Below are 21,147 nucleotides of genomic sequence, written 5' to 3' on the forward strand. Positions count from 1 at the left end.
TGGTATGGACAAATGCCAAGGGGTACCCATGAGGAAAAGAAAAGAGTAATAGGAAAAGTTGGGTTGATCACCAAAGAAAATGTTCCCAGCCAAGTCAAGAGAGGACATGATTGGTCTTTGAATGCTATTTGACTGGGAAAATGTGGGTTTTGTACGTTTTGAGCTGTATTTCTGCTCAGGTCTCCTGGTGGTCTTTAGAGAAGTTGAGGATGGTCACTGCAAATCACCCAGGGGCTTCCCCACCTACTTTACCTGGAAGGAACCATGCCACTTTCACCTTGTCTGTTAGTTATTTTTCTTAATATTGTTGTCTGGGAACATGTAACTCTTGGGATGGCCCAAGCTGCATGGTTGTACCACCTGCGGTAGAAAACTTGGTCATCTGTAAATACCTCTTCTATGACATGGATATGCTAATTGGAACATCCCTGGATTATTTTAAGGATGAAATTAAACAAATATATAAAGGGAAAGCAAATCTGAAATTTTCTTCTCTTTGAAATTCTTCCCTTTCCAAAACCAAATTCTCCCTATTTCACAGGAAAAACTGGGTGAAAATTATTTTAGTAGGCCAAGTCTGGAAGACCAATGAAGAATATTTCTCCTCACAGTGGAGAAAGATCATAGATTTGAGAATTCAGGATGCAACCACCATTTTTGCATTATTTGGGTATCTTTTCTCCTTCTCAATAATCAAAGTCATGGCAGCAATAAGTCCTCTGTTGGATAAGTTGCTATCTTTGAAAATCACCCCTAAAATATCTAGACATTTGTCATAAGTCTGATAATTCTAGAAACATCTTGCCAACAAGTGAAAAGCAAAACTAGGAAATAATGACCTATGCTAACAAATTTAAAATTTTATTTAAGAGATATTAATTAAGTAATAATACAATAGAAGTAGAAATAATCAAAATAATAGCTATAACAATAATGGCTCCCATTTCTTAGGAGCTAAGCATGTGTTGGTCATTACACAAAACACTTTATACTTATGATCTCATGTGATTCTTCACACAAGCCTCTAAGAAAGGCATTTTACTGGAGAGGAAGTTGTCTCTTGAAAAGGCAGCTTGTCTCACCCTAAATCATGTAGCAGTAACCAGTGGATAACAAAGTCAACTTCAGAACTGGGTTCTTAATCTGGAAGAGGAACTATCACAAATCTCTATTTTATCTGTCCCTCTGTCTGCCTGTTATTCTGTTTCAGTATTTCTCTATGTGTTTGAGTCTTTTTCTTCATATTCCTCTAGTTCATACACACACACACACACACACACACACACACACACACACACTTCACAACCAGGTAACACATATGCATGCACCATGTAGACACATTATTATGGTTTAAATGTGAGGCATCTCCCAAAAGCTCCTGTGTGGAGACAGTGCAAGAAAGTTTGGAGATTAAATGGTTGGATTATGAAAGCCTTAACCTAATCAGTGCATTCATCCAGATGAATGGATTAGTGGGGTGATAACCTAGGCAGGTTGGATGTGGCTGGAGGAGGTAGATCACTGGGGCGTGCCTCTGCGGTCTATATTTTGTCCCTGGTGGATGGAGTTCTCTCTCTCTTCTTCCTGGTGGCCATGCCCAAGCCACACTCCTCTGCCATGCTCTTCTGCCATGAGGTTCTGTATCACTCTGGCCTAGAGCTATGGAGTCAGCTGTCTATAGACTGAGGCTCTGAAACACTTCTGCCTACACACATGCCCTACAGGCATACACATCACCCACACATTCTCTCTGCCCACACATAGTCCACACACAGCTACAGGTACATAAACACACACTGCACAGATTCCATTACACTCTCTCTCCCTCTATCTCTGCACTGGCTGGAGGTCTGTCTTTACTGTACTGTACTGTACTGTACTGTCTTTAATGTATTTATCCTTCTGTATTTATATCCCCACCTTTGCAGACCAAACTTTAAAGTGCATGATCACTCATATTTCTAGAATTTCTATTTGGTGTTCTGTATTACAATCTCTTTGGTGTGATTTTTGAACCAAATCTTTTATATCTCCACACATTTGATTGGGTGGCTTTTGAGATGCGTTTGCATTTTGGAATGATTCTCTTAAACTTCAAAGCCACAGACATTTTTTTTTTCTCTAAGAACCAGAAGATCAGGGTTCTACCACCAGCTCTCTTGATGGCCAGCTCTCCCTGGGACTCCATTCTTCACTCTGTAGGATGGAAATGTGCATCTTCATGTGGCTTCTCCCCTCTGCCTGGGGCTCCTCACCAGAACTCTAACCCCCCAAGCAACAGTTTGAAAATTATGATTCTAACAAATCCCCCAAATCCCTTTAGCTCTGTAATGTTATGGTCTTGTGTAAAATTAATAATAATGATCATGATAATAATAATAACCCTAAATATGGAAAATCTGATGCAAAAAGAAACAGTCATAGCATATAACCCAAAACCAAAGATAAACGACACCACAGATATTCATTTTTGTATTTGTTGTGCTGAAATGCTGCCCAGCAGCATGGATAATTAGGGGTTTTGTGATGTGATTTTGGCCAGTCTTCAGTAATTTGTACTTTTGTGTCTGCAAACTCAACCATTAAAATATTCCAAAACCCAGTCATCTCTTCCCATGTCTTTCTTAGACAGGAATTAATAGCCTGGCTAAAGAGAAACAGTCCCTATTACAAGATGCCATTGTATTTTGTGTATAAAATATTGTTTAATGGAATACAGTTGCCAGTGGCCTCTGGAGATGCTCATTAATAAATGACTTTATGCAATTGGGGTGGTCATAGGCTGAAATTAGTCTTCCTGGTTTCCTGGTGCACTGGATTATCTTTCAGATTCAACTAGTTGCTCTGTGTCTGACCAACTGGAGGCGAAACAATTCTACAGAATCTCATAGAAATCAGTGGATTTGTGTTGGGCAACACTGTCAACATTGGTAAACTCATGGGTGGTGAGGACATGTCCCCAAGGGAAGCTTAGGGATGGGACCCACTACCTTACTCTCTGATTGCACCAAAAGTGGTCTGAAACCTGCAGGTTTGGCTCCAATTTCAGTGATGACTGATGATTGGAAAAGAAATCTCAATTCACAACAAAAATGGTGGTGCTTCAGTTCATCAATCAGCAGGGTTCCAGGACATATGCCCAACACCACACCTCAAAGTGAAAAGAGATGATATAATGTGTACAGATCTCCAATGGCTTGTTGACAACCTTTTGACACAGAGGCAATAAAGGACATTGTGGAGTGGGGCTTGCTCCAAGTACAGAGGGTTAAACCTTGGGGGATTAAAAAATCTGCAACAAAGACACTTCGATAAACTCTGAGCCTCATGTTCATATGTTCCCCAAAGCCCTTTGAGCAGCCAGCTGGAGCTTAGAGAAGGTAGGGCACTTTGTCCCGGTCACCATCCATGGGTTCTCTGCTCTCACATCTTTCTTTATACTCTCATTACCTCAGCTTCACCAGCTTCCACACTGATGCAGAAGTTCATGGTTCTTCAAGGACTCAGTCCTCCTCTAACCACACCTTGTTTCCTTCCTGAGGGGACCCTCCTTCTGTGTCTCAGTGATGATCAGAGACCACACAGTTTACACAGGGTTCCCTGCTCTCCCAGAGGTACTCTCTGCACACTCTTAGTTTCCTCAAAGGACACTGCCATCTCCCTCCTCTCTGATGTCCTGGAGACCTCAAATGGCAAAATTAAGTGGAGGATCAAAGAGACATAGTTTAAATATGCCTCCGTCCCTTTTGTGCATGAAGTGACTACTAGACAAGCTGTGCCTGTGACTGCCTTGCAGGTGGAAGCTCAGTCATTAGAGAGAGGGAGTGTCATAGGAGTGGCACTTCCCCAATGGAAGAAGATGTACCCACAATATTAGAAACTGCAGGGAGAGGATGAAGGGTGGCATTTACCACCAGTCAACAGGGAAATCTTCAGGCCCATCAGTCCTGGATTATCACTGCAAACCTCAGGCTGGGGAGAGACTCTGGTCACACTTCCTCTTCCCATCTCCTTTTCCTGTTTCCTTGGTAGGTGGAATAGAAGATTTCTTGTTGGAATTCTGTTCAATGCTTTCCCTAAGTATGGCCCTACATGGTTATAAATGGAACCAACAGACATCACAGAAGGGGTCAGAGGGTTTCTGAAGTGAGGTAGACAGGTAGGAATCCCCACTGGACACATTGAGATTGCTAACAAATGCAGAAGGGCTGTGCATATGGGGGAGGTGGAGGAAAGAAAAAATTTTGGAACGTTCTATAATGATAATATCCCCCTTAACAAACGTAAACCATGCAGTCACCTTCTCCCCTTCCAAGCTCCTGAAGTTTATCATTTGCTAAGTGCATGGGATAACCACTCATGATGCAGGGACAAAGGTCCCTCTTGAGCTTCCTCCCTCCTCATCCCTCACTCAAGGAATTTTGCAAATAAATCACCAGGTTAATCCCCCAGCCCAAGAGTTATGGACTGAGGGGAGGCAGGAGTAAAATGTCAAAATGGATCTTGGGGAAAGAAAAAGGGCCATGGTGAAAAATGATGGGTGAGCTGGTGGATAGGCAGCCACAGTGTGGACAGGTACTCCTGAGGGAGAACAGAGTGACTGCACAGTGATGTTCCACTTGGAACACTCACAAAGGCTGGATGGGCACAGAGAGACAGTTTAGGAAAAGGGTGAAATAGATCATTGTTTAAGGAAAAAAAGCCCCATTGCAATTGCTGGTGAGGATGAAGAGGTGGCTGTAATAGATCTAAAAGAGCCCCTCCAGGCTAACAGAGGTTTGCTCCTAGGAGAAGAGGCTATTGCACAGGCTTCCCTGGGCCTGGAGATCTTCCACATGCTTCTCTTATTGTGAACTTGGTGACTGATGTGCAGGTGGCACAGGATCAATCCTCTGCTCCATGACTAGTGGGATCTTCCCCCTTGATGTGGCGACTTAGGACTAGGATGATGGGTAAGCCAAAGAGGAAAGGCATAAATTCTTACCTTCATCTTTGCTGGAATTCTATTTTCCATTGCTGGGGGTGGAGGGTGTCCAGGTGATATGAGATAACAGAGAATATATTGTGGTCCTACTTATCTGACACAAACTCAATTATTGAGAGAGAGAGAGAGAAAACGAGAATAGTCTGCAATATGAGAACTCTCCACCACTCTATTCAATAAACATTGTATGCCTCATAGAGGGTGTAAAAGACAAGATATGCCTCTGTTCCTGTAACTTGTCAATTTCCCCATGTATCTTTCCCAATGTGGCAATTCAATAGATTTCCGAAGATCATTTCATTTTTTTAAATTTAAAAAAGTTTTTTTAATTTGTTCTCACTAGTGTGTTCCCTCATTGACATTGGATTAATTTGCTTCATGTTGTGTGTGCATGAAGGTGTGCTGGGTACATGTTGCCAGTATGTGTTTGAATATTTGCATTGGGACTATGCATATACGCATGTATGGATATTGTGTATACTTGTGGAGTGTCTGTGTGAATGAATTGCATCTTTGTGTAAGTGTACACCAAATGCTGTGTGCTATAAATCTATATATTACCTCTTTGTGTACCATGCACACTATTGTTGGGTAGGTGTGTCTGTGCTCCAGGTGAAAGGATTTAATATGGAGAATTGGAGGAAAATCAGAAAAGGTAAATTTCAGTGAAATTTTCAAATGTATTTTCTCCCTTCTGAGAACTCAGGTAAGACCTCATGGATGAACTTACTCTCTATCACTGGCTGGAATTGACAGGTGGGGTGTGTGTGTGTGTGTGTGTGTGTGTGTGTGTGTGTGTTTGTGTGTATATCCAGATGTGTGCACCTGCATGGTTTTCTCGAATAGATTATAAATTGAATGTTGTGACCCCCTTTCCAATAGAAGGACTTTATTCCCAGGCTCCCTGGAGATGTTGCTGAAGAATGGCAGCTATCTGCTATCTTTGGGAATCTCCAAGTCTGAGAAGGACAGTCCACTCTAATAAATGTCAGATTATGAGATCAGACTCCTCACTCCAACTCGTTGACATCTTTGAAGGACTGTCTCACTTCTATAATGACCTCTGCGCCATTCTTGGGACTACACTGAAGTTCAGCTTCCACCTCCACCTGATCCTGATTTCTTCCCCTCCCTTACAAAAGTGTTAATATCAAGATATCTCCCTTTCAAAAAAAAATTCTACATGCAAATCTCCATCTCAGAATCCAGAGAACCCCACCTTTATGACATGGTTGAAACCAAGTCTGAAATCACTAAATCCTATGTGGAGTAGATATTAAGGACCACCTACTCAAACCCCATCCATTCCTTTATGCAAACATGTATGATCATGGATGTAAGTTCTGAGATCAGTGGCACACACTTGCTTTAAAATCCTTAGTGGTTCTGTGAGAGTAGACAAGCTTTGACTTTTCCAAATCTCATCCACCATAAGATAATAAGAGCATGCACCTTCCAAGGTTTTGTGGAAATTAAGCTAGAAAAAGCAGGTAGAGCCCTCAGTCTGGGACCCAACTCAGAGCAAACACTCAATAATCTATAGAAGATTTCACTGTGATCCTCTGTGCTTAGCAGTGGGTGGTACACAATTGTGAATGAGAAATTTATGGTTTCTTGGGATATTTAACTACATTTAATAAGTTGATCATGAAACAAAGAATCTATCAATGTTCTCTTTGTTATAGGTTTGAAATTCCCTTAAATAAGGTTTGGGGCACAAAAACCCTGAGACTGAAGATAGAGGGACATCTCTGCTGACTAGCCATCTCTGTTTCTAATTATTTCCCGAGTTGTGAGTTTTAAGAACACCTGGTCAACCAGACTCCGTTTACTGTAGTGGAGAGAGGGAGAGAGGTGGCAAAAAGACTCAATAATTTAATAATACCAAGATGCATCAGATGCATGGAGAGGAAGTGGCTGGGGAATCAGCAAATCATTACATTACAAGGTAGGGTGGGAAACAAGGTTCCCGTGGGGTAGCCAGCCTTCAACACGAGCCCCAAATATTCTGGCTTTTCTACTCCACTCCTGGGTGGAATTGAATTGACCTGTATAACCTGTGTATTATGGAAATGTCAGAGTGTGAGTTCCAAATCAGGCCATAAGAGGTGAGGCAGTTTCTCCTCCTTCTCTCTCACGGATCCTTCTTTCCCATGGAAGCCAGAATCACGTTGTGGGACACTCAAGCAGCCTGGGAAAAGCACATCTGGTGAGGACATGAGGCCTCCGGTCAAGAGCCCTGTGAGTGTGCCATAATGAAAGTCAGATCTCCAGCTCCAGGAGAATCTTCAGGTGTCTGCAGCACCTGCTGACATTCTCATTATGCACTCATGAGAGACCAGGAACCAGACTTGCACAGCCAAGCCCATGAAGTGTGAGATGGTAAATGTTGCTCCATTTGAAGGTAATGTGTTATGCAGCAATGGATCACGCATAAACCTTCACTTCTGGTTTATAAAAGATACAATAAATTTAATAATTGGCTTAAGCCCCCAAAAACTGTCACAAGTAAACTTTTTTTTCTGGTGGGGGGAGGGTACACAGTGATTGAATTCAGGGGCATTTGACCACTAAGCCACATCCCCATCCCTATTTTGTATTTGCTTTAGAGACAGTCTCACTGAGTTGTTTAGTACCTCACTTTTGCTGAGGCTGGCTTTGAATTCATCATCCTCCAGCTTCAGCCTCCTGAACTGCTGGGATTACAGGCATGTGCCACCACACCTGGCACCTGTAGACCATTTTTTACCCCCAAATCATATGGTAAAATCTCTACCCTGACCTAGGTAGAGGGCTTAGTGGTCTAGGTAAATACTTACAGGTCTGTGAACACCCTGTTGCCCTGGAGGCCTGGAGGTGGGACCTTCAGCAGAAGCTGGTTGTGTTTCTGGAAGGTGGTGTCAAAGAAGAGTGAAATCGTCCAGCTCACATGGTTGTGCAGAAATTCTCTACTTCCCAGCCAGGGCCAGAAGCAGGAAGGGGCCCTCTCCCTCTCTCTTAGTCTCCCAGTGCTGTCTTTTTCAAGTCCCACAGTTCAGCAGAGCTGCAGGTCCTCAAAAGACATTGAAAGGCATCTTGTGGCAGATAATTAGAGAGACTGGTTCGTGGGCTTTGGATACAGTGCTCCAGCCAAGCCTCAAAAATCCCTGGTGAGCTATTTGCTGACTTTAATTTCTCAGGGATCTACTTCAGCAGGTGACCACCAGCAGAAAGTCAATAGGGACCTTCTGGGTCAAGACTTGAAGCTCTTTGGAGAGGTCAAGTCCAGAGGCCCAAGGCACAGCTTGAGAGGTCACAGGGTCAGGATCCATCACTGTGACAGATGAATCTGAGTGTGTCCCTTTCTCTCTCTCTGGAAGTGGAACCAAACCTCTTGAGATAGGTGAGGTGGCATCAGGGGTGTCTGGAGCTCATAAAGAAAGGTGAGTCTGGTGTCTTCCCAGCACCTCTCAACTGGTGTCCATTAGGGGATCCCAACAACCCTCTCTTCTACCGCCCTCTGTCCCCACTGAGGGGGTGCTGTCTTCAGACCTCCGAAATGTTCCTCATTAGGTGGAAGAGTGAGATTTTGTCCTGCATAAAGAATTCTTTGTTCATCCAGCCCAGTCAAGCTAGAAAACCAGAAACTGATACAAAATAATGCCACTGTATCCTGAAGGAACCCCCACCTCCTCCCTCTTCCACCCACTGGCTGGACAAGGAAGGGTAACTTTTCTCCCAAGTCACATTCCTGGATGTATAGCTCAGGAAACATGTTAGACATAAGCCAGTGGTTCCCAAACTTGGTATCACCTGGACATCTTCCCAACACAGCGCTGCCTGGCCCCTGGGAGTTGACCCAAGTATGAGGATCCGTATGACCCCTCCATGAGATTCTAGCATGCAGCAGGTTTGGCAACTCTTCACAGAGAGAGAGCCCCCATCAAATGGCCATGTCCACCTGCCCACCTCCACACGCTCTGAAGTCAGAGGTGGTACAAAGAACCCTTAATGCCTTGAAAGGCATGGTGTCACCATGGGGAACACAAGGCCTGCAGGACAAGCAGGAGTGTTGTGCCTGTGTGTGCCAGATGAAGCCAGCTCTGTCTAGGAAAGTCATGTGGCCAGCCAGTCCAAAGGCAGAGGAGCACTTTAATCTTGACTTTCTGCATCTTAAATTGTACTTCGATATTTTAAAGCCCCTTGCAATTGTGTCCCTCTTTCTCTTCCCTGACCTGGATTACTTGTTCTCTTTGGGGAAGAAAAAAAAATATATATATATGCATACACACACACACACACACACACACACACACACACACACACATATATATAACCTCCAAGATAGAGCCTTCGACTGAGAGATTTAGTTGTCTGGAGATAGTCAGTCTGAGCCAGCTCCTGTCCCTGAAGCAAAGTTAAGGGGGTTATTTGTGCAAAAGCCACAAAGCCCTGATGTGTCTCAGCTCAGCTACTTATCTTATTGACTAAGAAGATGAGTTGTAACTTTGGGACAAAAAAACCTCTCTTCTCTCACCCAGTAGTTCTTGAACTATGTCCTCTCTCAATAACTAATAGTAAAATCTCACGTCTTTGTCACCCAAGCCTAAAAGGGCAACGTAACAGGTGCATATAGGTTATTTTCACAACTTTGTTTTTAAAAGTGGATGTCAGTATGGATGCCAGATTTCACAAGGAAAAATACAAGGCTCCCACTTAGATTTGAATTCCAGATGAACAAACAAACATTTTTAGTGTAAGCATGACCATGACAGCAAAGAACATTTTTTTAGTAAAAGTATGTTCCATAAAATACTTGAAACCACACTGACACTAAAAATGTTTGGTTTCTTCTCTGATATTCAAATTTAACTGGTGTCCTTAATTTGATTCCACAACTGGAAAGTAAGGGAAAAGTTAAGAACTATTTGTGTGTTGGTGTTAATTAATTCAGATAGTTTGTTCTGCAGACAATGCCTGCCTGGGTTTTGTGCCATTTCCAAATTTTCTGCCCAAGTCAACTGGCCAGCCCCCAGGCCTCCCAACAAGGCAGGGGTGCCAATTCCTCATATTCTATTCACATAACTTGTACCATACAGAATTTTGAGGACAACTGAATTACATTACCCAGTACTGGTCAACACATGAAACCTGGTCAAACAGGAGCCACTGGACCCATAGCATCTGCTAATAGTGGCATCATCATCAACATCTTGTTACCATCATCTTAGGATTTTGAACACCTATTTCAGGCATTTCATCCTAACAGCCAAAGAGTTCTATGCGATTGCTAAGCATGATTTAAGGGCCCAAGATGCAGAAATGGAACTCTGTCTCTGTTTTAGCTGAGACACCAAGGAGATAAAGACCAGTAGGTAAGCTCATGGGAAGGCTTCTTAAAGTCTCCTCACCTGAGTGTGTGTGACTAAGAGAAGACATTGTCACTATGGCAGGAAACCTGCACTTCCAGAGGTACAGGGGCTGCTGAAATATGAACATGACCATGGAGCATGGATGACATTGGATGAAGGTCAGCCTGGAGCTCTGAGCTGCTCTCACAGGCAAAGCATTAAAACATTTAATTTCCTCTTACTCTTCTGGAAATTCCATTCAGGTCATCCAATATATGGAAAAAATCAGATAAGAAGAAGATGTTGCAACTGACTTCTTTCAGCCCTCAGCCAGCTCCCAGAAAGCCCCCCACTCCCACCATCCTGGCTACACTCACACAAATCAAAAAGCCTAGAACTCACATCATGGCAGGAATACCATGTACTTTCACAACACTTGGAATTCAAATGACCCATTGGGTTACAGTTGCTATGCAGATGCAGGACAGTACTGGCTTTTACCACCTGTTCCTGCTCACCACTGTGGGGACAACATCTCCAACTGTCCCACAGACCTGGTGGTTTAAGGGGCTTGGAAATTTTTGTTCTCCTAAGAACTCACTTATGGTACAAGTAGATGAGAAAGATCTGGTGTGTTCTATAGATGGAGTTCTATGGCACTGAGGCTTCAGGAGGAGGAAGGACTTTGCCTTTGATTAGTCTTGGTGCTGGGTGGGGTTATTGGTAATTGACCATTAATATAAATTTATACATGCTGTAGCCAACTGGACTGGAGATATGTGTCTTCCAGATTTAACTTGAAATGTGGGTCATATCCCCCAACATCTGACCCTAGTAGACTAAGTGAAAAAGAGATCAAGCGGACAGCCTTTATTCCCTGCCCAGAGCTCTCATGGAGTAGGCGGCAGGTCATGTGGTCCCAGCCCTGGGCTGGTCTAGGGGAGAAAACCTGACCCATAGGAGACCACCTCTCTTCTGGACAGTCACCCTTGTGTCACACTGAACACTTCACTGAGGCATAAATCCTGTTCCAAGGGTTTTGAATTGGGAAACCAGGTGCCAGCTGATGAGGATCATGGGAAGCAAAAGGTCAGGATGGTGGGTAGCAAGGCCATGAACCCTGGTCACTGTGAGCAATGACAGGCCAGGGGAGAGGAGGGAAGACACAGATCCTGGAGGGATGCAGATGGAGAAGTAGAGGCCTCTTCCTCCCCAGTTCTCCATTCTGGCCTTCTAGGATTGTCCTTCTCCACCCTGCCCCTGGTTTTCAATATTGACCCTGTCATTCTCTATCACTGAAACTAATCTTAGAGTGACATTTCTTTTAACTTGACCTTCTGTGAGCACACACACATGCCTCCAGCCCCGGAGATCCTTGATTATAGCAACTGCCCATGGAAGAGTTACCCCTATTGGAAATCTCTAAATTTTCAGAGAAAGTTGTAGAAATGAGAACTGGTTGAGAGGACCATGCTGGGCATTTTCAAGATAGCAGAACTGACAGGTTAACCAGATGAGTAGCATTTTTATAAAGAAAAATGTCACCTCCTCCATTTAAAAAGATTCAAGTGGCACAGTCAGATGAGTAATTGGGGTGGGGTGATGTCTTGAGGCTGTGACACAATCCTATGAGATGGTGGGGGTTTGAATGCAAGGGACACTGAGCCATTCCATCTCCCAGAAGAAATTCTATGGAACTCTCAACTCTTTCTTTGTTCAATGTTAAATTCCTGAATGGCCACTACATAAAGATTGGAAGTTGCAAGATGGTAGTCTAAGACAGTGTAGGGGAAGTTCTTACTTTTTCTGCCTAGCATGTGGTTCTATCCTATCTTCAAGAAATAGTATCTCCTCTTCCTCCAAAATTTATTCCTCACACATCCTACAAAGTTTTTATGGGTTGGAAATCAAAACTCACAGACCCCTGTCCACTGATGTAGGTGTGCCATCCAAACTGGCATTTAGAGACTGTCATTGCACTAGCTGGGATGATTTACACAGGGCTTACACAAGCCAGTTAGTCAAATGTCTTACCTGGGAGTTTTTACAAAGAAACTAGTGGAAAGGGGGCTTTACATCCTGGAATCCATAAGCTGGGTTAAAAAGCCTGAGCGTCCCATAACAATGACCTTCTCCTTCCCAGCTCCCCAGGAAAGGACAAAGCATTTTTGTTGCAGGAGGAAATGATGCCAACTTAGGAGAAGGAATGAAGCTAAAGACGGAAAGGTGGAAAGTCAGAAAGAGAGGGAGAAAGAGCAACTCTCTCTTAGAGTCTCTGTACTTCTAAAACAGATCTGTCTCAGAAATTCACACTTAGATGAACCAAAATATTATTTGAGGTGATTTCTTTAATTTATTTTGGGTTCTGCCACTTAGAATCCAAACAATCATAGGTAATAGAGGGTGAGGGTGGGTCTGAGAGCATTTGTGTGAAAGAATCCAGTGATGAATTGTAAACTGCATTCTTATAAGCAAACAAGAAAGGCCTCCAGGAGAGACCAACCCCACCTCCGCCAACCCTATCATGCACTGCTGCACCATGAAATACAAAGTGCAAGATCACACCTTCCACTGGTGTGGTGGCACATTCCTGTAATCCCAGGGACTTAGGAGATGGAGGATTGCAAGTCCAAAGCCAACCTCAGCAACTTAGAGAGGCCCTAAACAACTCATATATATTGTATATACATATACACACACACACACACACACACATATATATATGGATTGGGAATGTGGCTAAGTGGTTAAGCATCCCTGGGTTCAATACCAGTACCAAAAAACAAACAAAAAAACAAGCAAAAAAGAAAAGAAATCACACCTTTCCTGGGCCTTCCTAAAAAAAACTGCAAGAAACAATGATCCCTGGCCAAATAATTCACAAAATCATGAGATAATAAAAAAAATTCCTACACTGAAAATTACAAAATATTTACAACAGAAATTAAAAAGACACAAAAATGTGTCCATGGTTCAGAAGAATCAATCTTGTTAAAATGTCCATATTATCCAAAATGACTAAAAAACTATCAAGAAGATTAAAAGTTATCTTGAGGAATAGAAGATAATATCTGTAAATCTTATATCTAATAAGGGACTAACTTACAAAATATTTGAGTAACTCATCTAACTTACTAACATGAATAAAAAATGGTAAATAAATAAGTCACACAATTTTAAAATGTGCAAGGCCAGGGTTGTGTATCAGTGATAGGGCACTTGCCTAGCACATGCAAGGCCCTGGACTTGGTCCCTGGTATCATCAAAACAAAACAAAACAAAACAAACCCCACCCCCCCACACACACACAGAAATGGGCAAAAAATAGGCTTAAATAGACATTTTTCCAGAGAAGACAGAAATGACCAACATGTATGTGCAAAGAAGCTCAGTACTACTAACCATCAGGAAATGCAAGCAAACCACAATGCAATAGGACCTCACACTGCTATTAAAAATGCAAAAGATAAGGGTGAGCAAGGATGTGGAGGAAAGACCGTCCACGTGCATCGTGGACAGCAGGCAAGGCAGCATAGCCACTGTGGTGCCTCCTCAGAAAGTCAAGACCAAGTCACCACCTCACACAGCAACTGCACTCAGGGATACACATCCTGAGAAATTGAAGTCAGAACCTCAGAGAAACATCTGCACTTCCACGTGATCACAGCATTATGCACAGTAGCCAAGGTTGGAGAACAGCCCATGTCTGTGGATGGTTGACTGGATAGAGAAAATGTGGTTTTAAAAATTACATATTGCTGGGCTCAGTGGTGCAAGCCTGTCATCCCAGCTACCTGGAAAGCTGAGGCAGGAGGCTCAAAAGTTCAAGACTAGCCTGGCCAAAATAATGAGACTCTGTCTCAAAAATAATTTTTAAAAATTGATGGGAATGTTGATCTGTGGTAGAGTTCTTGCCTAGCATTCTTGGAGGCTCTGAGTTCATTCTATAAGACTGAAAAAAAAAGATAAACATTTATGATATGTGGTGTGATATTTTGATGTACACATTGTGGAATGGCTAAATCAAGCCAATTAACATATGAATTACTTCATTTATGTCTACTTTTAAAATAAGAAAAGTTATTTTTAAATGAAAGGAAGAAAATGTGGTATATACACACAACAGAGTTTTATCAAGTCTTTAAAATAGAAGGGAATTCTACCATCGCAATGGCGTGGATGTACCTGAAGGGTATTATGCAAAGAGACACTTCATGGACTCACTTGTATGTGGAATCTGAAGTCCTTGATCACAGAAGTGGAGTATAAAGTAGTGATTTCCAGGATTGTGAGGAGAGGGAAATGGGGAAGCTCATGGTTATAGTTTCCATTGTGTGAGATAATAAATTCTGGAGATCCGCTGTACAGTGCAGAGTCTCTGATTGACAATACTACATTATACACTGAAAATCTGCTAAGAGGGTTGATCTCAGGTGTTTTTAATAATAATAATAATAATAATAATAATAATAATATAAAGAGGACTGGAGAAACTTTGGAATGTGATGTGTGTTTATGACCTTGATGAGCGTGATAGCTTCATGGGGGTATATTTTCCCATACTCATCAAGATTCATACATTAATTCCATACAACTTTTCATGTGTCAATCATACCTCAATAAAGTGGTGTTGAAACAAATCCAAATTTAGTTTTTTGGTATTACCAAACTTCTAGGGCCTTTAATTTGCTAATGATGCAATTGGACTCTCCCAATGAAAATTATGATCTCCCAACTGAAAATAAAAGTGAAAAATGCCTCAGGCAGGTTAATCAAGGACATGTTTCCAGATCAGCAAGGGTTCCTAATCACCAACTGCTGAGAATAAATTCCAGCACCTTGGGCTGATAATAGTGAGAAAGAAGACAGAAACTAAGGATGGGGATATTAAGGGACATTAGGATGGGGTGACATTCTTCTGGCCCTTTCTATTTCATTACTTACGGATCAACAATTCAGCCATCTCTCTGTGTCTACCACATTCCAGGCACTGAATAATGCATCAGCAACATAGATAAACAAGACACAATCCTTGTGTCCTGGAAATTCTGTAGTAGAGATGGAAAAATAAAGATATCTCAACACATGGTGGAGACTGTTCAGAGGGGAAGGAAAAGCTCCTTGGAAAAGAGGTTGCCTGGGAGGTCAGGAAAAGGGAGGAGGGCATTTCCAATTTACATGAAAAATAGCCATGCCCACTCCCAAAGTTCTAGTTTCAGGATTGAGAAGTCATGTCTTTCTCATGACCCTCTCCTGAACCTTCTGTTGGCCTTCCAACAGTCACATGGTTAGAGTTTGCTACCAGAGCAGGAATCCATGGAAATTATTGACATAGGTGAAGCTAGGGAGAGGCCATGTAGATCATGGGTCCAGATCTGATTCCTACCTGGTCCAATCAATTACACAAGAAATCCTTCCTGGAGAAGTAGGTGCAGTGACTGTAAATAAGTTCAAATTCTACATAAATGTCACTAGGTAACTGCATTTGCCATGCTTGGGTGATACATATGGAAACCATCAGCAGTGGGATTGTTGGGTGTGCAGAGGTAGAGACGGCTCTTCCTGGCAGGCTGGTGTCCCCTGGCTCAGGCCAGGATGGGGGATAGAATGTGCACTGACAGCTATCAGGAAACTCTGTGATTAATAATGTAATCACAACTTAAGTTCCTGCTGGGTCTCAGCCTCCCTCTTCTGCGAAATGAAGGAATGAGATTCAAACTTCAAGATAGATGAAGAGGACAGAAGAATTACTTCAACATCTCAAGATCTGAATCAACAGACAGGGCTCTGAATCCTAGGTCTCAGTTTTCTTCTCTTTATAATGGCACTCAGAATTGTACCTACCCTTCGTTTATGCTTTGAGGCATCTGTTGTAGACCAGCACATAGTAGGTGCTCAATGGGTACCAATTACTTGCATGGCCATTATCATTAAGATTCTGCAGTCAGACATTTATTCAGTAAGTTTATTTAAGTGTCTTTTGCATTTTGAGCACTATAATGCTTTCTAGAAGGAATTACATTTCTATCTATAGGTGTATAACAAACCATCCCCAAACTTAGTAGTTTAAAAAAAGTGAATGTTTATTATCTCATATTTTTTTTCTATCTCATAGTTTTTGTAGGACAAGACTTAGATGCATGAGGCCATATGTTCCATCCTCAGTACTGCAAATAATAATAATAATAATAATAATAATAATAATAATAATGATAATAATCACATTAATAATAATAACTGCCACAATGCTACCAACCACTAACATTACCACCACCACCACCAGGAGCTAACACTTGTGGAGCACTTGACTGGAACCTGGGTGTGGCCCAACTGGGCCTTCTGCTTCAAGATGTTCCATGAGAAGCCTGCCAGGGCTGCAGTATTGTCTGAAAGTTAAACTGGGAATGATTCAGTTTGAAAGTGAATTGGCAGAACCAGAATTAGAATTCAGAGCTGTAGGCCAGGTGTCCATCAACAAATGAATGGATAAAGAAAATGTGCTACATAGACACAATGGAGTTTTGTCCAGCCATAAAGAACAAAGAAACACAGGAAAATGGATTGAGAACATTCTTATTAAGTGACACAATCCAAACTCAGAATGTCAAGGTTTTTATCTCATAAATAGAAGTTAGAGATGAAACAGGAAAAGAAAGAAAGGTGGAGATCTCATGAAAACCAAAGGGAATTGAGTAGAGGAAGGGGCTGTGGGGAGAGAGGAGGAGGAAAAGGGGAATGACATTGGCTGGAGTATACTGGTATATTGGACGTATCCACAAGTCTGTAACAAATCCCACCAGAGAATGATGTTGGCTAAAGTGTATTGTTATATTGTAGGCATTCACAAGTATGTAACAAATCCCATCCTTATATACTAATTAAAAATAAAAAATAATAACAAAAATTCAGAGCTGTGGGAAGTCACGAGCTCTTACTTAAAGTGGACATAGTTTGTCTCCCCCCCACACACAAACCCAGGCCCAGCCTCTCCAGGTGACATAACTCATTTTGAATTCTTACCTAAGATAGAAAACACTTTTAAAAAACCCCCAAACTAAGGCAAACAGCAATAAAGTTGGGAAGAGATTGACCACCTATGTCCCAAACACAATGACAGTTTTCATCATATATAAAAATTTCTTGGAAATAAAAAATCCAACCACTTAATAGAAAAAATGATCCAAAAGACATAATCAGAATTCATAAAGAAAATCCTTATGTTCCTTCAGTGTCATTAATCAAAAAGGATGAGACCATCAAAATGAGAGGAGATACAGTTGTTAAACCTACCTTGAACTTTTTAAATTGGGGGAAAACCCACAATCTCACAAGACACTCTTTGGCAAGGCTGTAGAAAGACAAGAATGCCAATGGACATCTGAGTCAGCCCTGTGACATCTCTTTTTTAGGATTCTGTCTCTGCAGTGCTGAGGTTCTGTGATCTTAGATAAGTAATTCATCTTCTCCTAAGCCTCAGTTTCCTCATCTGCAGAACCCATGTGTTCAGGATTAGGATCATATGGAAGAAAACCTAGAAAATGTTTCACACACCCCTGGAATACAGTAAGTGCTCAACGAAGACCAGCTCATGGTGGTGGGACTCTCAGTGACTGGAGAATGACTGCATTTCCCTTGCAGTACTGGCAGTTCAACCTAGACCTCCTGCATATTCAAACACTACTGCTGAGCCACATCCCTAGGCCTTTCTTTATGTTTATTCTGCGACAGAGTCTCACTAACTTGCAGAGACTGACCTTGAATTTGTGTTCTTTCTGCCTCAGCCTAAGAGCTGGGATCATAGGTGTCACCAGGCTGGGCTTGTTGCTATTAATCTTATCATGAGATAAAGATTAATGGATAATCTTGAAGATTTTGGTCACTTTGGATCTAAAATGTTGGGAGCATTATATATTGAACATGGAAACCTCCATTTAGAACAAGATCTCCATAGTTTCCAAACCCTACATTCTTGTACTGAGGATATTAAACCTGGATGGTATTTTTTAGAATACACAAGAGCTGACTCTTCTGGTCTTTTGATCCTGTGGTCAGAACAATTTTGATATTTTTCTTCTTAGAGTTTCACAACTAAACTGAGCAAATTTCCCTTTCCCACTACCTCTTCCAGGTCTTGCTCACAGTGAAAACGTACGTGAACTGTGCTTTGCAAAATACAAAGGATTTTGCTTCAGTTCTTCTATATCAGACCCCAAATGAGTCACTGATACAGAAATGAACTCTTAACCCTATTCATAGATATAGTGAAGTTCAGAGAGGTGAAGTGACTAGCCCAAGGCTGCACAGCTAGTAAACACTCTTACAGCACAATACGACTACTGATCCTACACTTTTATTCTGCTCTCAAAGGCTGGACCCATCATCCAAACTTCATTGTAGAATTTTTGGTGCTTGCCCTGAAGCCTTGTAAATAGAGGCAACTCTTTATTCATTTTTGCATTTTGGGTTAGGTGGTGAGTCATGGATGAAAACAACATGCCACAGTATCAGAGTTCCAAGCGTGGTGGCCTCTGGCGCAGTCTATTCATTAACATCTCCCTTTTGAATCTTGACATGGTGGGGAGCACCCTGCTTCACATCAGATATATGTATTTCCAACCCCAGTATGAGCGCTTTGAACTTGGTTAAACTTAAAACATCTTTACGGTTTTATTTTCTTTTGCAGCAAAATAATATCTACCTGCTAGGGCTATTGAGAAAATAAAATAAGGTATATACACTGCTGGCTCATGGAAGAAGTACAAATATTAGTTGACTTTCACTTTAGGAACACATTAATCATCGTCACATCTGTAGGAACTATTATTATTTATTCATTCAAACCTATTCTCTTCTTCTATAGCAAGAGAAATATGGTCGAACCCATGCTTCCTAGCCAGACAGTGCACCTACCCACTCACCTGGCAGGTACTTGATCCTTGTGACTTTGTTCCTGCTAGTAGCAGATAAACAGAAATGATGTGTCTCTTCCAAGCCTGACTAGAAAATAACCCATGAGTGTTTTCCTTTTCCTGCTTGTTGCAGCTTGAAACCCAATTCTGACCATCGGATGAGCTCATTGCCCTAGTAACAGCCAATAAACAAGCTTCAAGGAACCTAGAACTCCAAAATGACAACATGGAACAAAAGAGGCCACTCAAGTCCTGGGATCAGTACCAGAAAGAGGAATAAGTGTCTTTGTTCTCTTAGCCACCATCCTCTTGGACCTATCATGACATTACCTTTGCTTTTCCATCCAACTAATGCAAAATTTTATGTATTCCTTGAAAAAGTAGTTTCATTTTGATAGAGCAGATATTATCCCCACATGGCAGATGAGCCAACTCAAGCCAAGGGCAGTCCAAGGACACCCGATCTGCAGATGCTCTCCTGTTCACCCAGAGCCCTAGTCTTTGAGTTCAAAAACTTTGTGATTTCTTATCTCTGAGACTGTGAGCAGAACTGATCAAATTTAGGTGTTGGTGGAAGTTTGACAGGGTTGGATATTACATTTCAAATATAGAACCATGATCCTAGATTTTAAATTGTGCTGCACATCACAAGTGGTTTTTATAATGATTGCCACTACACATGTTTCCACTATGAGATTGCAAGGAGTGATGGGAGCTTAATTGTGACACAGAGTTTTGGAATCCAGGGCAGAAATGTTTGGCATTGGGGGTAATTCACACCCATAATGTAATTAAAAAGGGGGCAATTTGCATTCAGATTGGCACCTTACATTATTTTTTTCTGATTATAAATTTTTTTTTAAAAGAAGCTCTAGCAAGCACAGGAGGTTTCTGGGTGCTCTGACAATTAGTATTTTAGACAAATGACATTGGGAAAGAGAATTTCTTATCCTTTTCTGGAGTCCTAGCACTTTGCCAAGAAAATAATAAGCTTCTGTCAGATTTTTAATATGAAGCATGCTGTGATAAATAACGGTTTGCACCCCCATGCTATTTTTGCTGAAAAGTATTTATAAAATTTCTGATTCTCACCTACTGATAGAATCTGCCTATAAATAAAAGATTTAAAGGTCATAAACCTAAGCACTTGAAACTGAAAGAATCCAAGTGTTTCATTTACAAGGAAGTTATGAGTTAAGGTTATCAAAAAAAGATTCATAGATTACACAGAACACCTGCGTGTGGTGAAATGAACACTAACTTGGGATGAAACCTTTTTCACTACCTAAAATTCCTCAAACACTTATTTTAGCTCTATGCTTAAGTTTCCTGCCCATCCCCCAAAATGTATATCATCTCACTTGACTGAAAGGAGTAAGTAAAATGTTTAGGAAAAGTGTCCAGCATACAATAGAAGCTCAATAAATACTCGCTACATTGTTAAAGCCTAAATACGGAGAAAGGGAAAAATCTAATAGTAGAATATTGAGCATATTCTAAGACAACTCTATAAAAGGATACTAGGATCATTCCCACCACATAACAGAAGAGGACAATGATGAATGGAAGCAATTGGTGACCTTGTCACCTGGGGAATTGTAAAAGTGGCAATGGGACTTAGAGTCTGTGGGCAAGTACCCAGCCTACTGTCCAGTCCTTTGAGAGGCTTCCTGTCCTGTGGGATGCTGGTGGAACTTCTGTTTCATTCTTTGCCAGATACATCACTGGTGGCACTAAAATTAAAAAAAAAATCTCTATTCAAGGATAAATGTGGACTCACAGAGTTACATGTTCTCTTTATTCCAGGGCTCCTATACTTCCATGAAGAAGAGGAATTGAAATCAAAAAGAAAACAAAATTGGAATCATCCCTGTGCAATCCAGCGGAAATGCCATCTGCCACCTGGTCATTTCTCTTTCTTGCT

General features: G+C 41.6%; 1 pseudogene; it reads right to left on the minus strand.

Annotated features, from left to right (window-relative positions):
- Positions 1-21,147, minus strand: part of LOC124973755 (probable RNA-binding protein 19) — a 554,767-nt pseudogene that overhangs the window by 319,241 nt on the left and 214,379 nt on the right.

Source organism: Sciurus carolinensis, unplaced genomic scaffold (assembly GCF_902686445.1).
Source record: "Sciurus carolinensis unplaced genomic scaffold, mSciCar1.2, whole genome shotgun sequence".
Lineage (NCBI taxonomy): Eukaryota > Metazoa > Chordata > Mammalia > Rodentia > Sciuridae > Sciurus > Sciurus carolinensis.